General features: G+C 46.4%; 1 pseudogene; it reads left to right on the top strand.

The window, feature by feature from the left end:
• Positions 1-3,673: 3,673 nt before the first annotated feature.
• On the top strand, positions 3,674-5,692 carry LOC148145912 (putative G protein-coupled receptor 139; annotated as a pseudogene).
• The last annotated feature ends 20,058 nt before the right edge of the window (positions 5,693-25,750 follow it).

Here is a 25,750-nt window from a genome sequence, read left to right as displayed (position 1 = left end):
ACGTCCCACCTACCCCAAAAAGAGCCCCAATTATTCAGGCATCCAAAACTCTCCCTTCTGCACCATCCCTGTATTCACATGTTCAACTGACTAGCGTGTGGCATAGGCAGCAATCCAGAGAAAACAACTCTGTTTGTCCCAGCTCTAAGCTTCCATTCTAGCTCCCGAATTTCTGCTTCAAGTCCCCATCTCTCTTCTGACCTATGTCATTGGTGCCAATGTGGACCACGACTGGGGGCTGCTCTCCCTCCCCCCAAAGGATTCCCAAAACACAATCAGCGACATCACGGACCCTGGCATTCGGGAGGCAACACACCAACCGTGAGTCTCTCTCGTCCCCACAGAACCTCCTATCTGTCCCCTTAACTATCGAGTCCCCAATCACTAATGCTCTGCTCCTCTTCCCCCTTCCCCTCTGAGCAGCAGGGACAGACTCTGTGCCACAGCCCTGTGCCCCACTGCTTTCCCCTGGTAAGTCATCCCCCCCAAACAGTATCCAAAATGGTATACTTATTGTTGAGGGGAATGGCCACAGGGGATCCCTGCACTGCCTGCCGGTTCCCTTTCTGTTCCCTAACTGTCACCCATCTGTCTTTTTCTTTTATCTGGGAGTGACTACCTCTCTAAGTCCTGTCAATAACCTCTCTGTCTCCCGAATGATCCGAAGTTCATCCAACTCCAGCTCCAGTTCCCTAACGGAGTTTTCGAGGAGCTGGAGTTGGGTGCACTTTCCTCAGATGTATTCAGCAGGGACACTCGTGGTGACCCTTACTTCCCACATTCTGCAGGAGGAACATTCCACTGCCCAACACTCCATTCCCACTGTTCTAACTCCTAAAGTGACTACTAAAAAGTTGTAGTCTCCCCACCCCAGGGATAAGACATCAACTGCTCACCCTATCTGTGACCCTAATGATTTTGTAAACTTCTATGAGGTCACTCCTCAGTCTCTGACCTTCCAGGGAAAATAGCTCTACACTATTCAGCGTCTCCCTTTAGCTCAAAACCCCCAAACCCAGCAACATGCTAATTGTGGGCGGCACGGTGGCACAGTGGTTAGCACTGCTGCCTCACAGCGCCTGAGACCTGGGTTCAATTCCCGCCTCAGGCGACTGACTGTGTGGAGTTTGCACGTTCTCCCCGTGTCTGCGTGGGTTTCCTCCGGGTGCTCCGGTTTCCTCCCACAGTCCAAAGATGTGCAGGTCAGGTGAATTGGCCATGCTAAATTGCCCGTAGTGTTAGGTACAGGGGTAAATGTAAGGGTATGGGTGGGTTGCGCTTCGGCGGGTCGGTGTGGACTTGTTGGGCCGAAGGGCCTGTTTCCACACTGTAATGTAATCTAATCTAATATTTTCCGTATGCTTTCAAGTTTAAGGATATTTTTCCGATAGAAGGGAGACAAAAATCAATGACAGTACTCAAAAACTGGTCTAACCAATCACAGCATGATGTCCCAACTCCTATATTCAACATACTGACCATAAACACAAGCAAACAAAGTTCCTTCTTCACTTCTCTGGCTTCCTGTGATTCGACTTTCAAGGAACTGTGAACCTCTATTCCAAGGTCTCTTTGTTTTGCAACATTCCCCAGGTCCTTACCATTTAGAGTATTAGCCCTCCCTGATTTGATATACTGAAATGCACCCTCAGGTTCATCCAAATTAATCTCCATTTGCCACTACTCGGACCATCGGCCCAGCTAGTCAATGTCCTGTTGTATCTGAGATAACCTTCTTTACTGTCCACTGCACTAACGAATTTTGTGTCATTTGCAAACTTACTAAAGGTTCCTCTGATATTTATGTCCAAGTCATTTATAAACAAAACAAAAAGCAGTAAACACGGCACTGATCCTTGCAGAACCCACTGCTGGTCTCAGTCAGAAAAACAACCTTCTAACACAACCTTCTTTGTCCTGCTACCAAACCAATCTTTTATCGAAATGACTAGCGCTCCTTGGCATCCATACCATCTAATCCTGCTAACCAGTGTACCATGCAGAACTTATCGAATGCCACGCTGAAGTCCATGTAGGAAACATCCACCACACTCCCTCAATCAATCTCCTTTGTTGGATCTTCAAGAAACTTAATCAAGTTAGTGAATCACAACTTCCCATGTTCATAGCCATGTTGACTCTCTCTAATCAGCCCTTGCCTTTCGCACGTCTCATGAACCTTTTCCCTCAGACTCCCCTCCAACAACTGGCTCACAACTGATGTCAGGCTGACATTCCCAGCTACCTTCCCCCACAAACCCACTCACTCCCATTTATCCCACAGCCCCCCAGCCCACAAACCTCATTCCTGATGAAGGGCTTATGCCCGAACATCGATTCTCCTGCTCCTTGGATGCTGCCTGACATAGAACATAGAACAATACAGCGCAGAACAGGCCCTTCGACCCTCGATGTTGCGCTGACCTGTGAATTATTCTCAGCTCGTCCCCCTACACTATCCCATCATCATCCATGAGCTTATCTAAGGATTCTTTAAATCTCCCTAATGTGGCTGGGTTGACTACATTAGCAGGTAGGACATTCCATGCTCTTACCACTCTGCGTAAAGAACCTGCCTTTGACATCTGTCTTAAATCTATCACCCCTCAATTTGTAGTTATGTTCCCTCCTAGGAAAAAGACTTTCACTGTCTACCCTATCTAATCCTCTGCTCATCTTGTGTGTCTCTGTCAAATCCCCTCTCAACCTTCTCCTTTCCAATGAGAACAGGTTCAAGTCTCTCAGCCTTTCCTCATAAGACCTTCCCTCCAGACCAGGCAACATCCTGGTAAATCTCCTCTGCACCTTTTCCAATGCTTCCACATCCTTCCCAAAATATGGGGACCAGAACTGTACTCAATGTTCCAAGTGTGGACGTAACATCGTTTTGTAAGCTGCTGTGCTTTTCCAACACCACGCTAATCTTGACTCTGATCTCCAGCATCTGCAGTCCTCACTTTCTCCCTCCGGGTAGAGTGAATAGTCAAGGTGTTTTCCTTGGGGTAGATGAGTCTAAAACTAGATTAGATTTTTAGATTACATTACAGTGTGGAAACAGGCCCTTCGGCCTAACATGTCCACACCGACCCGCCGAAGCGCAACCGACCCCTACCCCTACATTTACCCCTTACCTCACACTACGGACATTTTAGCATGGCCAATTCACCTGACCTGCACATCTTTGGACTGTGGGAGGAAACCGGAGCACCCGGAGGAAACCCACGCAGACACGGGAGAATGTGCAAACTCCACACAGTCAGTCGCCTGAGGCGGGAATTGAACCCGGGTCTCAGGCGCTGTGAGGCAGCAGTGCTAACCACTGTGCCACCGTGCCACCCACATTGTGCCACCGTGCCGCCCACTAGAGGACGTAACTTTAAACTGAGAGGGTAATGTTTTAAATGATACCTCCGGAGCAATGTTTTCACACCCATGGTGGTATATGGAAAGGGCTGCCAGAGGAACTGGTGGAGGCCAGTACAAATACAACATTTAAAAGACATCTGGATGGGTCCTTCAATAGGAAGGTCATTCAATAAGAACGGTCTAACCAAGTGCTGTCAATTGGGACTAGATTAATTTCGGATTACCTGGTCAGCATGGGCAGGTTGAACCAAAGGGTCTGTTACTGTGATGTACATCCCTATGACTCTTGACTCCCTAGTATGGAGCTATGAACTGTGAGCTGAGAGCTGAAAGGTGACCTTTGGATTCGGAATATCAGCTTTGGTTTTTAAATGGAGAATGAACAAACTGTTATTAGAATTTGAGACCAGGATTGAAAGTTAATTTCAGTTTGTTTCATAGTAGAAGTGACCTGTTGATGCTTCAAAGCCAGATCAGTGCTATGCTGAAGCAGATTCCAGATACTGAAAGTTAACTTCAATCTCATGGAGGGACAAGATCTGCCAGGAAGAGACCACAGTTTGAACTGTGTTTTTGGGCCATGTTTGTGATCGAAACCTTCAGGGCAGAGATGTCAGTAATCTCTGTTTTCCCCCTCATCTTCCAATCATTAAAAGCTTAGAGAATACAATATCAATTTTGAGAATTAAATTAATATTCTTTGCAGGTACTGGGGGCAGTATCATCAGAAAACAAGCAAGTTGTTATGCTTTGTGCTTGTGATAGCATGGATCTTGGAGACAGCTTAAATAAACTGGACATTCATGTCTCATTTATGTTTTCATGATGGTTTATGCCTCATCTATCCATCTATCTGTGTGAGGTACTGGAATTAAAGAGCATTGAGTTCAGTCTCAGGCATTAGTGAGTTGAACTTGCTACTTGTCTTTGTTCTGTGAAGTTACTGAATTGTCGAGAAATTGTTCAGACTTTTATTTGGACAATGAACCAGAAGACGTATGTCATATTTGCATAAAGTCGGAAACTGATGATTCAAAAAGTCAACTTTGGAACCGTTGTGGTCAATTTTAATGGTCTTGGATTTTTCTTTTTTTGTTGCGAATACTTGGATAAAAAGACTTCTTTGATTTGGCGATCAGACTCTATCTCATACCACCCGTCACCAAGGAAGATGACAACTGCTATTGTACGCTTTGCTGTTGTACACATTAGTTGAAAAAAAAACTTGAGGATGCTGAAAGCAAGCCAAATTTTCAATACTCAGTGCATTATTATTCCATAATATAATTTCCAACACTTTATGGATAATACTCTCCACAAGTCTGAGTCACAAAGCATTTGAATATTTTGTTACACAATTTATAGATTTTTGTTTCCTGAGTGATCTCATTGATATTCTTTGTCCATTTGATTTACAGTGAACCTGATGACACTGATAATTCTCTCCAGGGGAAAGTGCGGCCTATCTGACTGTACCTCTGCTTATATGGTCGCCATGCTAACTACAGCTGTTCTGATCTTGATCTTCAGCGTAATTGTGCATCATATTTTCAGTTTACACTTTACACATCCTTTCTTCTCCTACACTGGAGTTTGTAAGTTATTTAAATATATGAACTCAGCCAGCCTGTTAGTGGCAGTGTGGCTCACTGTTGTGTTCACGTTTGGTCGGTATGTAGCTATATGTTGTGAGAAGCTGAAAACAAGGTATTGCAGAGTGAGGATAGCAGCTACAGTTATAATGGTCACCACTGCCCTGGTGTTCCTAGAGAGCATACCCTTTGGGTTTGCATTTGAACCTGAACAAATAATTGGTCATGTTCTGTGGGGTTGTCGTGCTCAATTGAACTTCTTCACTTCGCCGCTAGGTATAACATTCTCCTGGTTACAAAGTATACTCATCCCTTGGCTTCCATTTTGTTTGATCTTCCTATTTAATTGTTTGACTGTCAGACGTATTGTAATCGCCACGAGATCTCGTAGGGCCATCCGGGGATACAAAAATAACGGTAAAAAAGACCCTGAGATGGAGAGCCGAAGGCAGTCCATAATTTTACTCTTCACTATATCAGGCAGTTTTATCCTTCTGTGGCTGACAGCAGCTGTGAGTTTTTTATCTACAAGGATTGCAAATACTGTACGTTATTGAGGTAATTATACAGCTCCTGCCTACATTGCTACTGAACCTGGTTACATGTTAATGTATTTTAGTTCATGTACAAATGTATGTATTTATGCAGCCACACAACGGAAGTTTAGGCAAGAACTGAAGGAAATGTTGAAATCTCCTTGGTCATTCATTCTCATATTATTTACTCAAAACTAAAAGTGAAACTTTGACATTATCTCTTTTTCACTTATATTCCTCTGCCTCAGAAAGTTCAGATGTTAACAGCTAAATCTCTTATTGTCTACATCTTTAATTACATAACCATACAGGAAGCCTAGTGGCATTGTTGCCAGACTATTATTTCAGAGTCTCTGCTAAATTTCTGGGGACCTGATGCCATGGAAGATTGTGGAACTTGAATTCAATAAATGTGTGTGGACTCAGAATTCGAATTATGACCATTATAGATTGCCAGTTAACAAACAATCTCATGTCATTGTCTACAGTCATTTAGGGCATGCAGCTGTTATACTGATCTGGTCTGGTCTTCATTTGATTCCAGACATACAGCAATGTGGTTGGCACCAAACAGCTTTCTCGGCAATTATGAATGAGTTATAAATGCTGGTTTTGCCAGTGATGCTCACATTTCATTAAAGATTGTTTTTAAAAATGGTATCTAAACACTTCAACAAAGAATAATGAAAATTGTTCAGTTCAGTCCGACATTTCATGCATAATGTTATATGACATACTTGTATCAGGACATAAGTAACCTTTATTTCAGAGTTTGGTCACCATCCAAATCATTTAGACATGCAAGTGGAAAATTCTACTCCAATAAGTTCAGGCTGTCAGCTGGTCAGATGGTAAATGGACGCACTCTATTTGATCTCTCTACCATACCTCATGATCTAGAGATCTCCAAGGAGGTACAAACGTGACATTTACACATGAGTCAGTCCATACTTGCTATGCAGAATGAGGTCTAGGAAGGGGAGGGAGGAGTCTGAGACGGTCCAGGTAAATTTGAAGTCAGGGTGGAAGGTGTTAGTAAAGTGGATGAACAGGACCTCGACACAGTCTTGTCCCCTTAGTCCAAGAACTCCCCACCTACGTTCGGGACACCACCCACGCCCTCCACCACCTCCATGATTTTTACTTCCCCGGCCCCCAACGCCTTATCTTCACCATGGACATCCAGTCCCTATACACCTCCATTCCCCATCACGAAGGCCTCAAAGCCCTTCGCTTCTTCCTTTCCCACCGTACCAACCAGTACCCTTCCACTGACACCCTCCTTTGACTGACTGAACTGGTCCTCACCCTGAACAACTTCTCTTTCCAATTCTCCCACATCCTCCAAACCAAAGGAGTAGCCATGGGCACCCACATGGGCCCCAGCTATGCCTGCCTCTTCGTTGGATATGTGGAACAGTCCATCTTCCGCAGTTACACTGGCACCACCCCCCACCTTTTCCTCCGCTACATCGATGACTGTATCGGCGCTGCCTCGTGCTCCCACGAGGAGGTTGAACAGTTCATCCACTTTACTAACACCTTCCACTCCAACCTCAAATTCACCTGGACCGTCTCAGATTCCTCCCTCCCCTTCCTAGACCTCTCCATTTCTATCTCAGGCGACCGACTCTACACAGACATTTACTATAAACCGACCGACTCCCACAGCTACCTAGATTACACCTCCTCCCACCCGTCCCCCCTGTAAAAACGCCATCCCATATTCCCAATTCCTTCGACTCCGCCGCATCTGCTCCCAGGAGGACCAATTCCAATACCGTACAACCCAGATGGCCTCCTTCTTCAAAGACCGCAATTTCCCACCCGACGTGGTCGACGATGCCCTCCACCGCATCTCCTCCACTTCCCGCTCCTCTGCCCCTGAACCCCGCCCCTCCAATCGCCACCAGGACAGAACCCCACTGGTCCTCACCTACCACCCCACCAACCTCCAGATACATCATATCATCCTTCGTCATTTCTGCCACCTCCAGACAGACCCCACCACCAAGGATATATTTCCCTCCCCTCCTCTATCAGCGTTCCGGAGAGACCATTCCATCCGCGACTCCCTCGTCAGGTCCACACCCCCCACCAACCCTCCACTCCCGGCACCTTCCCCTGCAACCGCAAGAAATGCAAAACTTGTGCCCACATCTCCCCCCTCACTTCCCTCCAAGACCCCAAGGGATCCTTCCATATCCATCAGAAATTCACCTGCACCTCCACACACATCATTTGCTGCATCCGCAGCACCCGATGTGGCCTCCTCTACATTAGGGAGACAGGCCACCTACTTGTGGAACGTTTCAGAGAACACCTCTGGGACACCCGCACCAACCAACCCAACCGCCCCGTGGCTGAACACTTCAACTCCCCCTCCCACTCTGCCAAGGACATGCAGGTGCTTGGACTCCTCCATCGCCAGACCATGGCAACACGACGCCTGGAGGAAGAGCGCCTCATCTTCTGCCTAGTTACCCTCCAACCACAAGAGATGAATACAGATTTCTCCAGTTTCTTCATTTCCCCTCCCCCCACGTTATCTCATTCCCAACCCTCGGACTCAGCACCACCTTCTTGACCTGCAATCTTCTTCCCGATCTCTCTGCCCCCAACCCCTCTCCGGCCTATCAGCTTCCCCTTAACCTCCTTCCACCTCTCGTATTCCCAACGCCCCTCCCCCAAGTCTCTCCTCCCTACCTTTTAGCTTAGCCTGCTTGGCACACCTTCCTCATTCCTGAAGAAGGGCTTATGCCCGAAACATCGATTCTCCTGCCCTTGGATGCTGCCTGACCTGCTGCGCTTTTCCAGCAACACATTTTTCAGCTAAAACCTCCTCTTTGTCAACCGCAATCCCATTTAATCTTGTAGCCTGTATCTCTGTATTCTCACTAACATTGCCCTTTTCCAATGTGAATCCTGATGAAAAGCATTCATTAAGGGCTTCCCCTTTGTCTTTAGATTCCACACACGATTTCCCACTACTCTCTTTGATTGGCCCTAATCTTACTCTTGTCATTCTTTTATTCCTGATATACCTATAGAAGGCCTTAGGGTTTTCCTTGATCCTATCTGCCAACAAACTCTCATGTCCCCTCCAGGCTCTTCTTAGCCCTCTCTTTAGATCTTTTCTGGCTAATTTATAACTCTCAAGCCCCTAATGGAGTGTTCACACCTCATCCTCACATACACCTTCCTCTTTCTCTTGACAAGAGCTTCAATGTCTTTTGTAAACCTTGGCTCCCTCTCTCAACAACTACCTCCCTGCCTGACAGGTATATACTTATCAAGGACCCGCAGTAGCTGTTCCTTAAATAAGCTCCACATTTCAAGTGTGTCCATCCCCCACAGTATCCTTCCCCACTCTATGCATCCTAAATCTTGCCTAATCACATCATAATTGCCTTTCCCCCAGTTATACCTCCTTCTCTGCGATATATACCTGTCCCTGCCCATTGCTATTCTAAACATAACCGAATTGTGGTCACTATCACCAAAGTGCTCACCTACCTCCAAATCTAACACCTGGCCAGGTTTATTCCCCAGTACTAAATCCAATATGGCATTGCCCCTTGTTGGCCTGTCTTCATACTGTGTCAGAAAACCCTCCTGCACACATTGGACAAAAACTGATCCATCTAAACTACTTGAACTATAGTATTTCTCGTCAATATTGGGGAAGTTTAGATTAGATAAGGTAGACAGTGAAAGTCTTTTTCCTAGGATGATGATGTCAGCGTGTACGAGGGGGCATAACTACAAATTGAGGGGTGATAGATTTAAGACAGATGTCAGGGGCAGGTTCTTTACTCAGAGAGGGGAATGCCCTACCTGCTAAGGTAGTCAACTCAGCCACATTAGGGAGATTTAAACAATCCTTAGGTAAGCACATGGATGATTTCGGGATAGTGTAGGAGAATGAGCTGAGAATAGTTCACAGGTCGGCACAACATTGAGGGTCGAAGGGCCTGTTCTGCTCTGTATTGTTCTATGTTCTAAGTTAAAGCCCCCATGACAACTACCCTGTTACTTTTGCTCCTATCCAGAATCATCTTTGCTCTCCTTTCCTTTGCATCCCTGGAACATTTCAGAGGCCTACAGAAAACTCCCAACAGGGTGACCTCTCCTTTCCTGTTTCTAACCTCAGCCCATACTACCTCATTGGATGACTCGTCAAACATTCTTTCAGCTATTGTAATATTGCTCTTGAATAACAATGCCACCCCCATACCCCCCCCCCCCCCGCCCCCCAACTTTTAGCATCATCTCTGTTCTTGCTGAAACATCTAAATCCCAGAATCTGCAACATCCATTCCTGTTCCTCCTCAGTACAGAGCTCCCTCAGTACTGACCCTCCATCAGTACAGAGCTCCCTCAGTAATGACCCTCCATCAGTGCAGAGCTCGCTCAGTACTGACCCTCCATCAGTACAGAGCTCCCTCAGTAATGACCCTCCATCAGTGCAGAGCTCCCTCAGTACTGACCCTCCATCAGTACAGAGCACCCTCAGTACTGACCCTCCATCAGTGCAGAGCTCCCTCAGTACTGACCCTCCATCAGTTCAGAGCACCGTCAGTACTGACCCTCCATCAGTGCAGAGCTCCCTCAGTACTGACCCTCCATCAGTACAGAGCTCCCTCAGTACTGACCCTCCATCAGTACAGAGCTCCCTCAGTACTGACCCTCCATCAGTGCAGAGCTCCCTCAGTACTGACCCTCCATCAGTGCAGAGCTCCCTCAGTACTGACCCTCCATCAGTGCAGAGCTCCCTCAGTACTGACCCTCCATCAGTGCAGAGCTCCCTCAGTACTGACCCTCCATCAGTGCAGAGCTCCCTCAGTACTGACCCTCCATCAGTACAGAGCTCGCTGAGTACCGACCCTCCATCAGTGCAGAGCTCCCTCAGTACTGACCCTCCATCGATGCAGAGCAACCTCAATACTGACCCTCCATCAGTGCAGAGCTCCCTCAGTACTGATCCTCCATCAGTACAGAGCTCCCTCAGTACTGAACCTCCATCAATACAGAGCTCCCTCAGTACTGACCCTCCATCTGTACAGAGTCCCTCAGTACTGACCCTCCATCAGTGCAGAGCTCCCTCAGTACTGACCCTCCATCAGTACAGAGCTCCCTCAGTACTGACCCTCCATCAGTACAGAGCTCCCTCAGTGCTGACCCTCCATCAGTACAGAGCTCCCTGAGTACTGACCCTCCATCAGTACAGAGCTCCCTCAGTACTGACCCTCCATCAGTGCAGTGCTCCCTCAGTACTGACCCTCCATCAGTGCATAGCTCCCTCAGTACTGACCCTCCATCAGTACAGAGCTCCCTCAGTAGCGACACTCCATCAGTGCAGAGCTCCCTCAGTACTGACCCTCCATCAGTACAGAGCTCCCTCAGTACTGACCCTCCATCAGTACAGAGCTCCCTCAGTATCGACACTCCATCAGTACAGAGCTCCCTCAGTACTGACCCTCCATCAGTGCAGAGCTCCCTCAGTACTGACCCTCCATCAGTAGAACTCCCTCAGTACTGACCCTCCATCAGTGCAGAGCTCCCTCAGTACTGACCCTCCATCAGTGCAGAGCTCCCTCAGTACTGACCCTCCATCAGTGCAGAGCTCCCTCAGTACTGACCCTCCATCAGTAGAGCTCCCTCAGTACTGACCCTCCATCAGTGCAGAGCTCCCTCAGTACTGACCCTCCATCAGTGCAGAGCTCCCTCAGTACTGACCCTCCATCAGTGCAGAGCTCCCTCAGTACTGACCCTCCATCAGTGCAGAGCTCCCTCAGTACTGACCCTCCATCAGTACAGAGCTCCCTCAGTACTGACCCTCCATCAGTACAGAGCTCCCTCAGTACTGACCCTCCATCAGTGCAGAGCTCCCTCAGTACCGGATTTGGGTTAGGGTTAGGGTTAGGGTTAGGGTTAGGTTTCGGGTTAAGGTTAGGATTCGGGTCAGGGTTACAGTTAGGATTATGACTCGGCTTAGGGTTAGAATTTGGGTTAGGGTTAGGATTAGGGTTGTGGTTAGGATTAGGTTTAATGTTAGGATTAGGATTAGGGTTAGGGTTAGGATTCGGGTTAGGGTTATAGTTAGGGTTAAGGTTAGGATTTGGGTTAGGGTTAGGATTCGGGTCAGGGTTACAGTTAGGGTTATGACTCGGGTTAGGGTTAGGATTCGGGTTAGGGTTAGGATTAGGGTTGTGGTTAGGATTAGGTTTAATGTTAGGATTAGGATTAGGGTTAGGGTTAGGATTCGGGTTAGGGTTATAGTTAGGGTTAAGGTTAGGATTTGGGTTAGGGTTAGGATTCGGTTAAGGGTTCGGATTCAGTTAAGGGTTAGGGTTCGTGTTAGGATTTGGGTTAGGGTAGGGATTTGGGTTAGGTTTAGGGTTAGGGTTAGGGTTAGGATTCGGGATATGGTTAGGGTTATTGTTAGGGTTAGGTTTAGGGTTAGGGATAGGGTTAGGGTTCGGGTTTGGGTTAGGGTTAGGATTCAGGTTAGGGATAGGAATCGGGTTAGGGTTAGGGTTAGGGTTAGGATTCGCGTTATGGTTAGGGTTTGGGTTAGGGCTCGGCTTAGGGTTAGGATTCAGGTCAGGGTTAGATTTAGGGTTAGGATTTGGGTTAGGGTCTGGATTAGGGTTAGGGTTAGGGTTAGGGTTAGGGTTAGGATTCGGTTTAGGGTTAGGATTCGGGTTAGGGTTAGGGTTAGGATTCGGGTTAGGGTTACGATTCGGGTAAGGGTTAGATTTCGTGTTAGGATTCGGGATAGGGAAAGGATTCGGGTTAGTGTTAGGGTTAGGGTTTCGATTCGGGTTAGGGTTATGGTTAGGGTTAGGGTTAGGATAAGGTTAGGGTTGGGGTTAGGGTTAGGGTTAGAGATAGGTTTAGGGTTAGGGTTAGGATTGGCGTTATGGTTAGGATTAGGATTGTGGTTAGGATCCGGGTTAGAGTTAGGGTTAGCATTAGGATTAGGGTTAGGGTTAGGTTAGGGTTAGGGTCAGGGTTAGGGTTAGGATTCGCGTTATGATTAGGGTTAGGGTTAGGATTCGGGTTAGGGATAGGATTCGGATCAGGGTTAGAGTTAGTATTAGGTTTCAGGTTAGGGATAGGATACGGGTTAGGGTTTTGGTTAGGGTTAGGATTCGGGTTTGGGTTAGGATTAGGGTTGTTGTTAGGATGAGGGTTAGGGTTAGGATTAGGTTTAAGTTTTGGGTTAGGGTTAGTGTTAGGATTCGGGTTGCGGTTAGTGTTAGGGATAGGATTCGGGTTAGGGTTAGGATTAGGGCTAGGGTTCGGGTTTGGATTAGATTTGGGTTAGGGTTAGGAATCGTGTTAGGGTTAGCGTTAGGATTCGCGTTAAGATTAGGATTAGGGTTAGGATTCGGGATAGGGTTAGGATTCGGGTTAGGATTCGGGTTAGGGTTAGGTTTCAGGTTAAAATTAGGATTAGGGTTAGGGTTAGGATTAGGGTTGTGATTAGGATTAGGGTTAGGGTTAGGATTAGGGTTAGGGTTAGGGTTAGGGTTAGGATTCGCATTAGGGTTAGGATTCGGGTTAGGGTTAGGGTTAGGGTCAGGGTTACAGTTAGGGTTAGGATTAGGATTAGGGTTAGGATTCGGGTCAGGGTTACAGTTAGGTTCATGACTTGGATTAGGGTTAGGATTCGGGTTAGGGTTAGGGTTAGGGTTAGGATTCGGGTTAGGGTTAGGATTAGTGTTAGGGTTCGGGTTTGGGTTAGATTCGGGTTAGGGTTAGGAATCGGGTTAGGGTAAGGTTTAGGGTTAGGATTCGCGTTAAGATTAGTGTTAGGGTTAGGATTTGGGTTGAGGTTAGGATTCGGGTCAGGGTTACAGTTAGGATTATGACTCGGGTTAGGGTTAGAATTCGGGTTAGGGTTAGGGTTAGGATTCGGGTTAGGGTTAGGATTAGGATTGTGGTTAGGATTAGGTTTAATGTTAGGATTAGGATTAGGGTTAGGGTTAGGATTCGGGTTAGGGTTATGGTTAGGGTTAGGGTTAGGATTTGGGTTAGGGTTAGGATTCGGTTAAGGGTTAGGATTCAGTTAAGGGTTTGGGTTAGTGTTAGGATTTGCGTTAGGGTAGGGATTTGGGTTAGGTTTAGGGTTAGGGTTAGGGTTAGGATTCGGGCTATGGTTAGGGTTATTGTTAGGATTAGGTTTAGGGTTAGGGATAGGGTTAGGGTTTGGGTTTGGGTTAGGGTTAGGATTCAGGTTAGGGATAGGAATCGGGTTAGGGTTAGGGTTAGGGTTAGGATTCGCGTTATGGTTAGGGTTTGGGTTAGGGCTCGGCTTAGGGTTAGGATTCATGTCAGGGTTAGATTTAGGGTTAGGATTTGGGTTAGGGTCAGGATTAGGGTAAGGGTTAGGGTTAGGGTTAGGGTTAGGATTCGGTTTAGGGTTAGGATTCGGGTTAGGGTTAGGGTTAGGGTTAGGATTCGGGTAAGGGTTAGGTTTAGTGTTAGGATTCGGGTTAGGATAAGGATTCGGGTTAGTGTTAGGGTTAGGGTTTCGATTCGGGTTAGGGTTACGGTTAGGGTTAGGGTTAGGATAAGGTTAGGGTTGTTGTTAGGATGAGGGTTAGGGTTAGGATTAGGGTTAAGTTTTGGGTTAGGGTTAGTGTTAGGATTCGGGTTACGGTTAGTGTTAGGGATAGGATTCGGGTTAGGGTTAGGATTAAGGTTAGGGTTCGGGTTTGGGTTAGATTTGGGTTAGGGTTAGGAATCGTGTTAGGGTTAGCGTTAGGATTATGACTCGGGTTAGGTTTAGAATTTGGGTTAGGGTTAGGGTTAGGATTCGGGTTAGGGTTAGGATTAGGGTTGTGGTTAGGATTAGGTTTAATGTTAGGATTAGGGTTAGGGTTAGGGTTAGGGTTAGGATTTGGGTTAGGGTTAGGATTCAGTTCAGGATTAGGATTCGGTTAAGGGTTAGGGTTAGTGTTAGGATTTGGGTTAGGGTAAGGATTTGGGTTAGGTTTAGGGTTAGGGTTAGGGTTAGAATTCGGTCTATGGTTAGTGTTATTGTTAGGGTTAGGTTTAGGGTTAGGGATAGGGTTAGGGTTGGAGTTTGGGTTAGGGTTAGGATTCAGGTTAGGGATAGGAATCAGGTTAGGGTTAGGGTTGGGGTTAGGATTCGCGTTATGGTTACGGTTTGGGTTAGGACTCGGCCTAGGCTTCGGATTCTGGTCAGGGTTAGATTTAGGGTTAGGATTTGGGTTAGGGTTAGGATTCCGGTTAGGATTAGTATTAGGGCTGTGGTCAGGATTAGGGTAAGGGTTACGGTTAGGGTTAGGGTTAGGATTCGGTTTAGGGTTAGGATTCGGGTTAGGGTTAGGGTTAGCGTTAGGATTCGGGTTAGGCTTACGATTCGGGTAAGGATTAGGTTTAGTGTTAGGATTCGGGTTAGGATAAGGATTCGGGTTAGTGTTAGGGTTAGGGTTTCGATTCGGGTTAGGGTTAGGGTTAGGATAAGGTTAGGGTTGGGGTTAGGTTTAGGGTTAGAGATAGGGTTAGGGTTAGCGTTAGTGTTAGGGCTAGGCTTACGGTTAGGGATACGGTTAGGATTAGGTTTTGGGATAGGTTTAGGGATAGGGTTAGGATTCGGGTTAGGGATGGGATTCAGGTTTGGGTTAGTGTTAGGGTTAGGATTCGGGTTAAGGTTAGGGTTTGGGTTAGGGTTAGGGTTATGATAGGGATAGGGTTAGTGTTAGGGTTAGAGTTAGGATTCGGGTTAGGGTTAGGGTTAGGGTTAGGTTCGGATTCGGGTTAGGGTTAGGATTTGGGTTAGGGGTAGGGTTAGTGTTAGGATTCAGGTTAGCGTTAGGATTCGGGTTAGGGTTAGGGTTATGCTTAGGATTTGTGTTAGTGTTTGGTTTAGGTTTAGGGTTAGGGTTAAGATTCGGGTTAGTGTTAGGGTTCGGGTTTGGGTTAGATTCGGGTTAGGGTTAGGAATCGGGTTAGGGTAAGGTTTAGGGTTAGGATTCGCGTTAAGATTAGTGTTAGGGTTAGGATTTGGGTTGAGGTTAGGATTCGGGTCAGGGTTACAGTTAGGATTATGACTCGGGTTAGGGTTTAGAATTCGGGTTAGGGTTCGGGTAGGATTCGGGTTAGGGTTAGGATTAGGGTTGTGGTTAGGATTAGGTTTAATGTTAGGATTAGGGTTAGGGTTAGGGTTAGGGTTAGGATCCGGGTTATGGTTAGGGTTAGGGTTAGGGTTAGGATTAGGATTAGGATTTGGGTTAGGGTTAGGATTCGGTTAAGGGTTAGGATTCAGTTAAGGGTTAGGGATAGTGTTAGGATTTGGGTTGGGGTAGGGATTTGGGTTAGGTTTAGGGTTAGGGTTAGGGTTAGGATTCGGGCTATGGTTAGGGTTATTGTTAGGGTTAGGTTTAGGGTTAGGGATAGGGTTAGGGTTCGGGTTTGGGTTAGGGTTAGGATTCAGGTTAGGGATAGGAATCGGGTTAGGGTTAGGGTTAGGGTTAGGATTCGCGTTATGGTTAGGATTTGGGTTAGGACTCGGTTTAGGATTAGGTTTCAGTTCAGGGTTAGATTTAGGGTTAGGATTTGGGTTAGGGTTAGGATTCGGGTTAGGGTTAAGGTTAGAATTAGGGCTGTGTTCAGGATTAGGGTAAGGGTTAGGGTTAGGGTTAGGGTTAGGATTCGGTTTAGGGTTAGGATTCGGGTTAGGGATGGGATTCAGGTTTGGGTTAGTGTTAGGGTTAGGATTCGGGTTAGGGTTAGGGTTTGGGTTAGGGTTAGGGTTATGATAGGGATAGGGTTAGTGTTAGGGTTAGAGTTAGGATTCGGGTTAGGGTTAGGGTTAGGGTTAGGTTCGGATTCGGGTTAGGGTTAGGATTTGGGTTAGGGGTAGGGTTAGTGTTAGGATTCAGGTTAGCGTTAGGATTCGGGTTAGGGTTAGGGTTATGCTTAGGATTTGTGTTAGTGTTAGGTTTAGGTTTAGGGTTAGGGTTAGGATTCGGGTTAGTGTTAGGGTTCGGGTTTGGGTTTGGGTTAGATTCGGGTTAGGGTTAGGAATCGGGTTAGGGTAAGGTTTAGGGTTAGGATTCGCGTTAAGATTAGTGTTAGGGTTAGGATTTGGGTTGAGGTTAGGATTCGGGTCAGGGTTACAGTTAGGATTATGACTCGGGTTCGGGTTTAGAATTCGGGTTAGGGTTCGGGTAGGATTCGGGTTAGGGTTAGGATTAGGGTTAGGGTTAGGATTCGGTTTAGGGTTAGGATTCGGGTTAGGGTTAGGGTTAGGGTTAGGGTTAAGTTTTGGGTTTGGGTTAGGGTTAGGATTGGCGTTATGGTTAGGATTAGATTGTGGTTAGGATTTGGGTTAGAGTTAGGGTTAGCATTAGGATTCGGGTTAGGGTTAGGGTTAGGGTTAGGGTTCGGGTTAGTGTTAGGATTCGCGTTAAGATTAGGGTTAGGGTTAGGGTTACGGTTAGGATTAGGGTTGAGATTAGGATTAGGGTTAGGGTTAGGATTAGGATTAGGGTTAGGATTCGGGTCAGGGTTACAGTTACGGTTATGACTCGGGTTAGGGTTTGGATTCGGGTTAGGGTTAGGGTTAGGGTTAGGGTTAGTATTCGGGTTAGGGTTACGATTAGGGTTAGGGTTCGGGTTAGGGTTAGATTCGGGTTAGGGTTAGGAATCGGGTTAGGGTAAGGTTTAGGGTTAGGATTCGCGTTAAGATTAGTGTTAGGGTTAGGATTTGGGTTGAGGTTAGGATTCGGGTCAGGGTTACAGTTAGGATTATGACTCGGGTTAGGGTTAGGATTCGGTTTAGGGTTAGGATTAGGGTTTTGGTTAGGATTAGGTTTAATGTTAGGATTAGGGTTAGGGTTAAGGTTAGGGTTAGGATTTGGGTTAGGGTTAGAGTTAGGGATAGGGTTAGGATTTGGTTTCGGGTTAAGATTCAGTTAAGGGTTAGGATTCGGTTAAGGGTTAGGGTTAGTGTTAGGATTTGGTTTTGGGTAAGGATTTGGGTTAGGTTTAGGTTTAGGGTTAGGGTTAGGATTCGGGCTATGGTTAGGGTTAGTATTAGAGCTGTGGTCAGGATTAGGGTAAGGGTTAGGTTTAGGCTTAGGATTCGGTTTAGGGTTAGGATTCGGGTTAGGGTTAGGGTTAGGGTTAGGGTTAGGGTTAGGATTCGGGTTAGGGTTATGATTCGGGAAAGGGTTAGGTTTAGTGTTAGGATTCGGGTTAGGATAAGGATTCGGGTTAGTGTTAGGGTTAGGGTTTCGATTCGGGTTAGGGTTACGGTTAGGGTTACGGTTAGGATAAGGTTAGGTTTGGGGTTAGGGTTAGCGTTAGAGATAGGGTTAGGGTTAGGGTTAGTGTTAGGGCTAGGTTTACGGTTAGGCAATCGGTTAGGATTAGGGTTCGGGATAGGTTTAGGTTTAGGGTTAGGATTCGGGTTAGGGTTAGGATTCCGATTAGGGATAGGAATCGGGTTAGGGTTAGGGTTAGGGTTAGGATTCGCGTTATGATTAGGGTTTGGGTTAGGACTCGGCTTAGGGTTAGGATTCAGGTCAGGGTTAGATTTAGGGTTAGGATTTGGGTTAGGGTTAGGATTCGGGTTAAGGTTAGGGTTAGTATTAGGGCTGTGGTCAGGATTAGGGTAAGGGTTAGGATTCGGGATAGGATTCAGTTTAGGGTTAGGATTCGGGTTAGGGTTAGGTTTAGTGTTAGGATTCGGGTTAGGGTAAGGATTCGGGTTAGTGTTAGGGTTAGGGTTTCGATTCGGGTTAGGGTTACGGTTAGGGTTAGGGTTAGGATAAGGTTTGGGTAAGGGTTAGTGTTAGGGCTCGGCTTACGGTTAGGGATACGGTTAGGATTCGGGTTCGGGATAGGTTTAGGGTTAGGGTTAGGATTCGGGTTAGGGTTAGGATTCTGGTTTGGGTTAGTGTTAGGGTTAGGATTCGGGTTAGGGTTAGGGTTTGGGTTAGGGTTAGGGTTAGGGTTATGATAGGGATAGGGTTAGGGTTAGGGTTAGAGTTAGGATTCGGATTAGGGTTGTGGTTAGGATTAGGTTTAATGTTAGGATTAGGGTTAGGATTAAGGTTAGGGTTAGGATTTGGGTTAGGGTTAGAGTTAGGGTTAGGGTTAGGATTTGGTTTAGGGTTAAGATTCAGTTAAGGGTTAGGATTCGGTTAAGGGTTAGGGTTAGTGTTAGGATTTGGTTTAGGGTAAGGATTTGGGTTAGGTTTAGGGTTAGGGTTAGGGTTACGATTCGGGCTATGGTTAGGGTTATTGTTAGGGTTAGGTTTAGTGTTAGGGATAGGGTTAGGGTTCGGGTTTGGGTTAGGGTTAGGATTCAGGTTAGGGATAGGAATCGGGTTAGGGTTAGGGTTAGGGTTAGGATTCGCGTTATGGTTAGGGTTTGGGTTAGGACTCGGCTTTGGGTTAGGATTCTGGTCAGGGTTAGATTTAGGGTTAGGATTTGGGTTAGGGTTAGGATTCGGGTTAGGGTTAGGGTTAGTATTAGAGCTGTGGTCAGGATTAGGGTAAGGGTTAGGGTTAGGCTTAGGATTCGGTTTAGGGTTAGGATTCGGGTTAGGGTTAGGGTTCGGGTTAGGGTTAGGGTTAGGGTTAGGGTTAGGATTCGGGTTAGGGTTACGATTCGGGTTAGGGTTAGGTTTAGTGTTAGGATTCGGGTTAGGATAAGGATTCGGGTTAGTGTTAGGGTTAGGGTTTCGATTCGGGTTAGGGTTACAGTTAGGGTTACAGTTAGGATAAGGTTAGGGTTGGGGTTAGGTTTAGGGTTAGAGATAGGGTTAGGGTTAGGGTTAGTGTTAGGGCTAGGCTTACGGTTAGGCAATCGGTTAGGATTAGGGTTCGGGATAGGTTTAGGTTTAGGGTTAGGATTCGGGTTAGGGTTAGGATTCCGATTAGGGATAGGAATCGGGTTAGGGTTAGGGTTAGGGTTAGGATTCGCGTTATGATTAGGGTTTGGGTTAGGACTCGGCTTAGGGTTAGGATTCAGGTCAGGGTTAGATTTAGGGTTAGGATTTGGGTTAGGGTTAGGATTCGGGTTAAGGTTAGGGTTAGTATTAGGGCTGTGGTCAGGATTAGGGTAAGGGTTAGGATTCGGGATAGGATTCAGTTTAGGGTTAGGATTCGGGTTAGGGTTAGGTTTAGTGTTAGGATTCGTGTTAGGGTAAGGATTCGGGTTAGTTTTAGGGTTAGGGTTTCGATTCGGGTTAGGGTTACGGTTAGGGTTAGGGTTAGGATAAGGTTTGGGTAAGGGTTAGTGTTAGGGCTCGGCTTACGGTTAGGGATACGGTTAGGATTCGGGTTCGGGATAGGTTTAGGGTTAGGGTTAGGATTCGGGTTAGGGTTATGATTCTGGTTTGGGTTAGTGTTAGGGTTAGGATTCGGGTTAGGGTTAGGGTTTTGGTTAGGGTTAGGGTTAGGGTTATGATAGGGATAGGGTTAGGGTTAGGGTTAGAGTTAGGATTTGGATTAGGGTTAGGGTTAGGGTTAGGATTCGGGTTAGGTTTAGGATTCGGGTTAGGGTTAGGGTTGGGTTCGGATTCGGAATAGGGTTAGGATTTGGGTTAGGGGTAGGGTTAGTGTTAGGATTCGGGTTAGTGTTAGGATTCGGGTTAGGGTTAGGGTTATGCTTAGGATTTGTGTTAGTGTTAGGGTTAGGGTTAGGGTTAGGGTTAGGATAGGGTTAGGGTTAGGGTTAGGGTTAGGCTTCGGGGGAGGGGGAGGATTCAGGTAAGGGTTAGGATTAGGGTTAGTGTTAGGATTCAGGTTAGGGTTAGGATTTGGGTTAGGGGTAGTGTTAGGGTTAGGATTCGGGTTAGGGTTAGGATTCAGGTTAGGGTTAAGGTTAGGGTTAGGATTCGGGTCAGGGTTAGGGGTTGGGTTAGGGTTAGTGCTAGGATAGGGTTAGGGTTAAGGTTAGGGTTCGAGTTAGGATTCGGGTTAGGGTTAGGATTAGGGCTAGGGTTCGGGTTTGGATTAGATTTGGGTTAGGGTTAGGAATCGTGTTAGGGTTAGCGTTAGGATTATGACTCGGGTTAGGTTTAGAATTTGGGTTAGGGTTAGGGTTAGGATTCGGGTTAGGGTTAGGATTAGGGTTGTGGTTAGGATTAGGTTTAATGTTAGGATTAGGGTTAGGGTTAGGATTCGGGATAGGGTTAGGATTCGGGTTAGGATTCGGGTTAGGGTTAGGTTTCGCGTTAAAATTAGGATTAGGGTTAGGGTTAGGATTAGGGTTGTGATTAGGATTAGGGTTAGGGTTAGGATTAGGGTTAGGGTTAGGGTTAGGGTTAGGATTCGCATTAGGGTTAGGATTCGGGTTAGGGTTAGGGTTAGGGTCAGGGTTACAGTTAGGGTTAGGATTAGGATTAGGGTTAGGATTCGGGTCAGGGTTACAGTTAGGTTCATGACTTGGATTAGGGTTAGGATTCGGGTTAGGGTTAGGGTTAGGGTTAGGATTCGGGTTAGGGTTAGGATTAGTGTTAGGGTTCGGGTTTGGGTTAGATTCGGGTTAGGGTTAGGAATCGGGTTAGGGTAAGGTTTAGGGTTAGGATTCGCGTTAAGATTAGTGTTAGGGTTAGGATTTGGGTTGAGGTTAGGATTCGGGTCAGGGTTACAGTTAGGATTATGACTCGGGTTAGGGTTAGAATTCGGGTTAGGGTTAGGGTTAGGATTCGGGTTAGGGTTAGGATTAGGATTGTGGTTAGGATTAGGTTTAATGTTAGGATTAGGATTAGGGTTAGGGTTAGGATTCGGGTTAGGGTTATGGTTAGGGTTAGGGTTAGGATTTGGGTTAGGGTTAGGATTCGGTTAAGGGTTAGGATTCAGTTAAGGGTTAGGGTTAGTGTTAGGATTTGCGTTAGGGTAGGGATTTGGGTTAGGTTTAGGGTTAGGGTTAGGGTTAGGATTCGGGCTATGGTTAGGGTTATTGTTAGGATTAGGTTTAGGGTTAGGGATAGGGTTAGGGTTTGGGTTTGGGTTAGGGTTAGGATTCAGGTTAGGGATAGGAATCGGGTTAGGGTTAGGGTTAGGGTTAGGATTCGCGTTATGGTTAGGGTTTGGGTTAGGGCTCGGCTTAGGGTTAGGATTCATGTCAGGGTTAGATTTAGGGTTAGGATTTGGGTTAGGGTCAGGATTAGGGTAAGGGTTAGGGTTAGGGTTAGGGTTAGGATTCGGTTTAGGGTTAGGATTCGGGTTAGGGTTAGGGTTAGGGTTAGGATTCGGGTAAGGGTTAGGTTTAGTGTTAGGATTCGGGTTAGGATAAGGATTCGGGTTAGTGTTAGGGTTAGGGTTTCGATTCGGGTTAGGGTTACGGTTAGGGTTAGGGTTAGGATAATGTTAGGGTTGTTGTTAGGATGAGGGTTAGGGTTAGGATTAGGGTTAAGTTTTGGGTTAGGGTTAGTGTTAGGATTCGGGTTACGGTTAGTGTTAGGGATAGGATTCGGGTTAGGGTTAGGATTAAGGTTAGGGTTCGGGTTTGGGTTAGATTTGGGTTAGGGTTAGGAATCGTGTTAGGGTTAGCGTTAGGATTATGACTCGGGTTAGGTTTAGAATTCGGGTTAGGGTTAGGGTTAGGATTCGGGTTAGGGTTAGGGTTAGGATTAGGGTTGTGGTTAGGATTAGGTTTAATGTTAGGATTAGGGTTAGGGTTAGGGTTAGGGTTAGGGTTAGGATTTGGGTTAGGGTTAGGATTCAGTTCAGGATTAGGATTCGGTTAAGGGTTAGGGTTAGTGTTAGGATTTCGGTTAGGGTAAGGATTTGGGTTAGGTTTAGGGTTAGGGTTAGGGTTAGGATTCGGTCTATGGTTAGTGTTATTGTTAGGGTTAGGTTTAGGGTTAGGGATAGGGTTAGGGTTGGAGTTTGGGTTAGGGTTAGGATTCAGGTTAGGGATAGGACTCAGGTTAGGGTTAGGGTTGGGGTTAGGATTCGCGTTATGGTTACGGTTTGGGTTAGGACTCGGCTTAGGCTTAGGATTCTGGTCAGGGTTAGATTTAGGGTTAGGATTTGGGTTAGGGTTAGGATTCCGGTTAGGATTAGTATTAGGGCTGTGGTCAGGATTAGGGTAAGGGTTACGGTTAGGGTTAGGGTTAGGATTCGGTTTAGGGTTAGGATTCGGGTTAGGGTTAGGGTTAGCGTTAGGATTCGGGTTAGGCTTACGATTCGGGTAAGGATTAGGTTTAGTGTTAGGATTCGGGTTAGGATAAGGATTCGGGTTAGTGTTAGGGTTAGGGTTTCGATTCGGGTTAGGGTTAGGGTTAGGATAAGGTTAGGGTTGGGGTTAGGTTTAGGGTTAGAGATAGGGTTAGGGTTAGCGTTAGTGCTAGGGCTAGGCTTACGGTTAGGGATACGGTTAGGATTAGGTTTTGGGATAGGTTTAGGGATAGGGTTAGGATTCGGGTTAGGGATGGGATTCAGGTTTGGGTTAGTATTAGGGTTAGGATTCGGGTTAGGGTTAGGGTTTGGGTTAGGGTTAGGGTTATGATAGGGATAGGGTTAGTGTTAGGGTTAGAGTTAGGATTCGGGTTAGGGTTAGGGTTAGGGTTAGGTTCGGATTCGGGTTAGGGTTAGGATTTGGGTTAGGGGTAGGGTTAGTGTTAGGATTCAGGTTAGCGTTAGGATTCGGGTTAGGGTTAGGGTTATGCTTAGGATTTGTGTTAGTGTTAGGTTTAGGTTTAGGGTTAGGGTTAAGATTCGGGTTAGTGTTAGGGTTCGGGTTTGGGTTAGATTCGGGTTAGGGTTAGGAATCGGGTTAGGGTAAGGTTTAGGGTTAGGATTCGCGTTAAGATTAGTGTTAGGGTTAGGATTTGGGTTGAGGTTAGGATTCGGGTCAGGGTTACAGTTAGGATTATGACTCGGGTTAGGGTTTAGAATTCGGGTTATGGTTAGGGTAGGATTCGGGTTAGGGTTAGGATTAGGGTTGTGGTTAGGATTAGGTTTAATGTTAGGATTAGGGTTAGGGTTAGGGTTAGGGTTAGGATCCGGGTTTGGGTTTGGGTTAGGGTTAGGGTTAGGATTAGGATTAGGATTTGGGTTAGGGTTAGGATTCGGTTAAGGGTTAGGATTCAGTTAAGGGTTAGGGATAGTGTTAGGATTTGGGTTGGGGTAGGGATTTGGGTTAGGTTTAGGGTTAGGGTTAGGGTTAGGATTCGGGCTATGGTTAGGGTTATTGTTAGGGTTAGGTTTAGGGTAAGGGATAGGGTTAGGGTTCGGGTTTGGGTTAGGGTTAGGATTCAGGTTAGGGATAGGAATCGGGTTAGGGTTAGGGTTAGGGTTAGGATTCGCGTTATGGTTAGGATTTGGGTTAGGACTCGGTTTAGGATTAGGTTTCAGTTCAGGGTTAGATTTAGGGTTAGGATTTGGGTTAGGGTTAGGATTCGGGTTAGGGTTAAGGTTAGAATTAGGGCTGTGTTCAGGATTAGGGTAAGGGTTAGGGTTAGGGTTAGGGTTAGGATTCGGTTTAGGGTTAGGATTCGGGTTAGGGATGGGATTCAGGTTTGGGTTAGTGTTAGGGTTAGGATTCGGGTTAGGGTTAGGGTTTGGGTTAGGGTTAGGGTTATGATAGGGATAGGGTTAGTGTTAGGGTTAGAGTTAGGATTCGGGTTAGGGTTAGGGTTAGGGTTAGGTTCGGATTCGGGTTAGGGTTAGGATTTGGGTTAGGGGTAGGGTTAGTGTTAGGATTCAGGTTAGCGTTAGGATTCGGGTTAGGGTTAGGGTTATGCTTAGGATTTGTGTTAGTGTTAGGTTTAGGTTTAGGGTTAGGGTTAGGATTCGGGTTAGTGTTAGGGTTCGGGTTTGGGTTAGATTCGGGTTAGGGTTAGGAATCGGGTTAGGGTAAGGTTTAGGGTTAGGATTCGCGTTAAGATTAGTGTTAGGGTTAGGATTTGGGTTGAGGTTAGGATTCGGGTCAGGGTTACAGTTAGGATTATGACTCGGGTTCGGGTTTAGAATTCGGGTTAGGGTTCGGGTAGGATTCGGGTTAGGGTTAGGATTAGGGTTAGGGTTAGGATTCGGTTTAGGGTTAGGATTCGGGTTAGGGTTAGGGTTAGGGTTAGGGTTAAGTTTTGGGTTTGGGTTAGGGTTAGGATTGGCGTTATGGTTAGGATTAGATTGTGGTTAGGATTTGGGTTAGAGTTAGGGTTAGCATTAGGATTCGGGTTAGGGTTAGGGTTAGGGTTAGGGTTCGGGTTAGTGTTAGGATTCGCGTTAAGATTAGGGTTAGGGTTAGGGTTACGGTTAGGATTAGGGTTGTGATTAGGATTAGGGTTAGGGTTAGGATTAGGGTTAGGGTTAGTGTTAGGGTTAGGATTCGGGTTAGGGTTAGGATTTGGGTTAGGGTTAGGGTTAGGGTTAGGGTTAGGGTTAGGGATAGGATTCGCGTTAGGGTTACGATTCGGGTTAGGGTTAGGGTTAGGGTCAGTGTTACAGTTAGGGTTAGGATTAGGATTAGGGTTAGGATTCGGGTCAGGGTTACAGTTACGGTTATGACTCGGGTTAGGGTTTGGATTCGGGTTAGGGTTAGGGTTAGGGTTAGGGTTAGTATTCGGGTTAGGGTTACGATTAGGGTTAGGGTTCGGGTTAGGGTTAGATTCGGGTTAGGGTTAGGAATCGGGTTAGGGTAAGGTTTAGGGTTAGGATTCGCGTTAAGATTAGTGTTAGGGTTAGGATTTGGGTTGAGGTTAGGATTCGGGTCAGGGTTACAGTTAGGATTATGACTCGGGTTAGGGTTAGGATTCGGTTTAGGGTTAGGATTAGGGTTTTGGTTAGGATTAGGTTTAATGTTAGGATTAGGGTTAGGGTTAAGGTTAGGGTTAGGATTTGGGTTAGGGTTAGAGTTAGGGATAGGGTTAGGATTTGGTTTCGGGTTAAGATTCAGTTAAGGGTTAGGATTCGGTTAAGGGTTAGGGTTAGTGTTAGGATTTGGTTTTGGGTAAGGATTTGGGTTAGGTTTAGGTTTAGGGTTAGGGTTAGGATTCGGGCTATGGTTAGGGTTAGTATTAGAGCTGTGGTCAGGATTAGGGTAAGGGTTAGGTTTAGGCTTAGGATTCGGTTTAGGGTTAGGATTCGGGTTAGGGTTAGGGTTAGGGTTAGGGTTAGGGTTAGGATTCGGGTTAGGGTTATGATTCGGGAAAGGGTTAGGTTTAGTGTTAGGATTCGGGTTAGGATAAGGATTCGGGTTAGTGTTAGGGTTAGGGTTTCGATTCGGGTTAGGGTTACGGTTAGGGTTACGGT

Source organism: Chiloscyllium plagiosum, unplaced genomic scaffold, assembly GCF_037043375.1.
Source record: "Chiloscyllium plagiosum isolate Xiang-an unplaced genomic scaffold, Cpla_swu_hap1 HiC_scaffold_23, whole genome shotgun sequence".
In the NCBI taxonomy this organism is placed as follows: Eukaryota; Metazoa; Chordata; class Chondrichthyes; order Orectolobiformes; family Hemiscylliidae; genus Chiloscyllium; species Chiloscyllium plagiosum.
The sequence above is the reverse complement of the archived record's forward strand: the minus strand, read 5'-3'. Positions and strand labels throughout refer to the sequence as shown.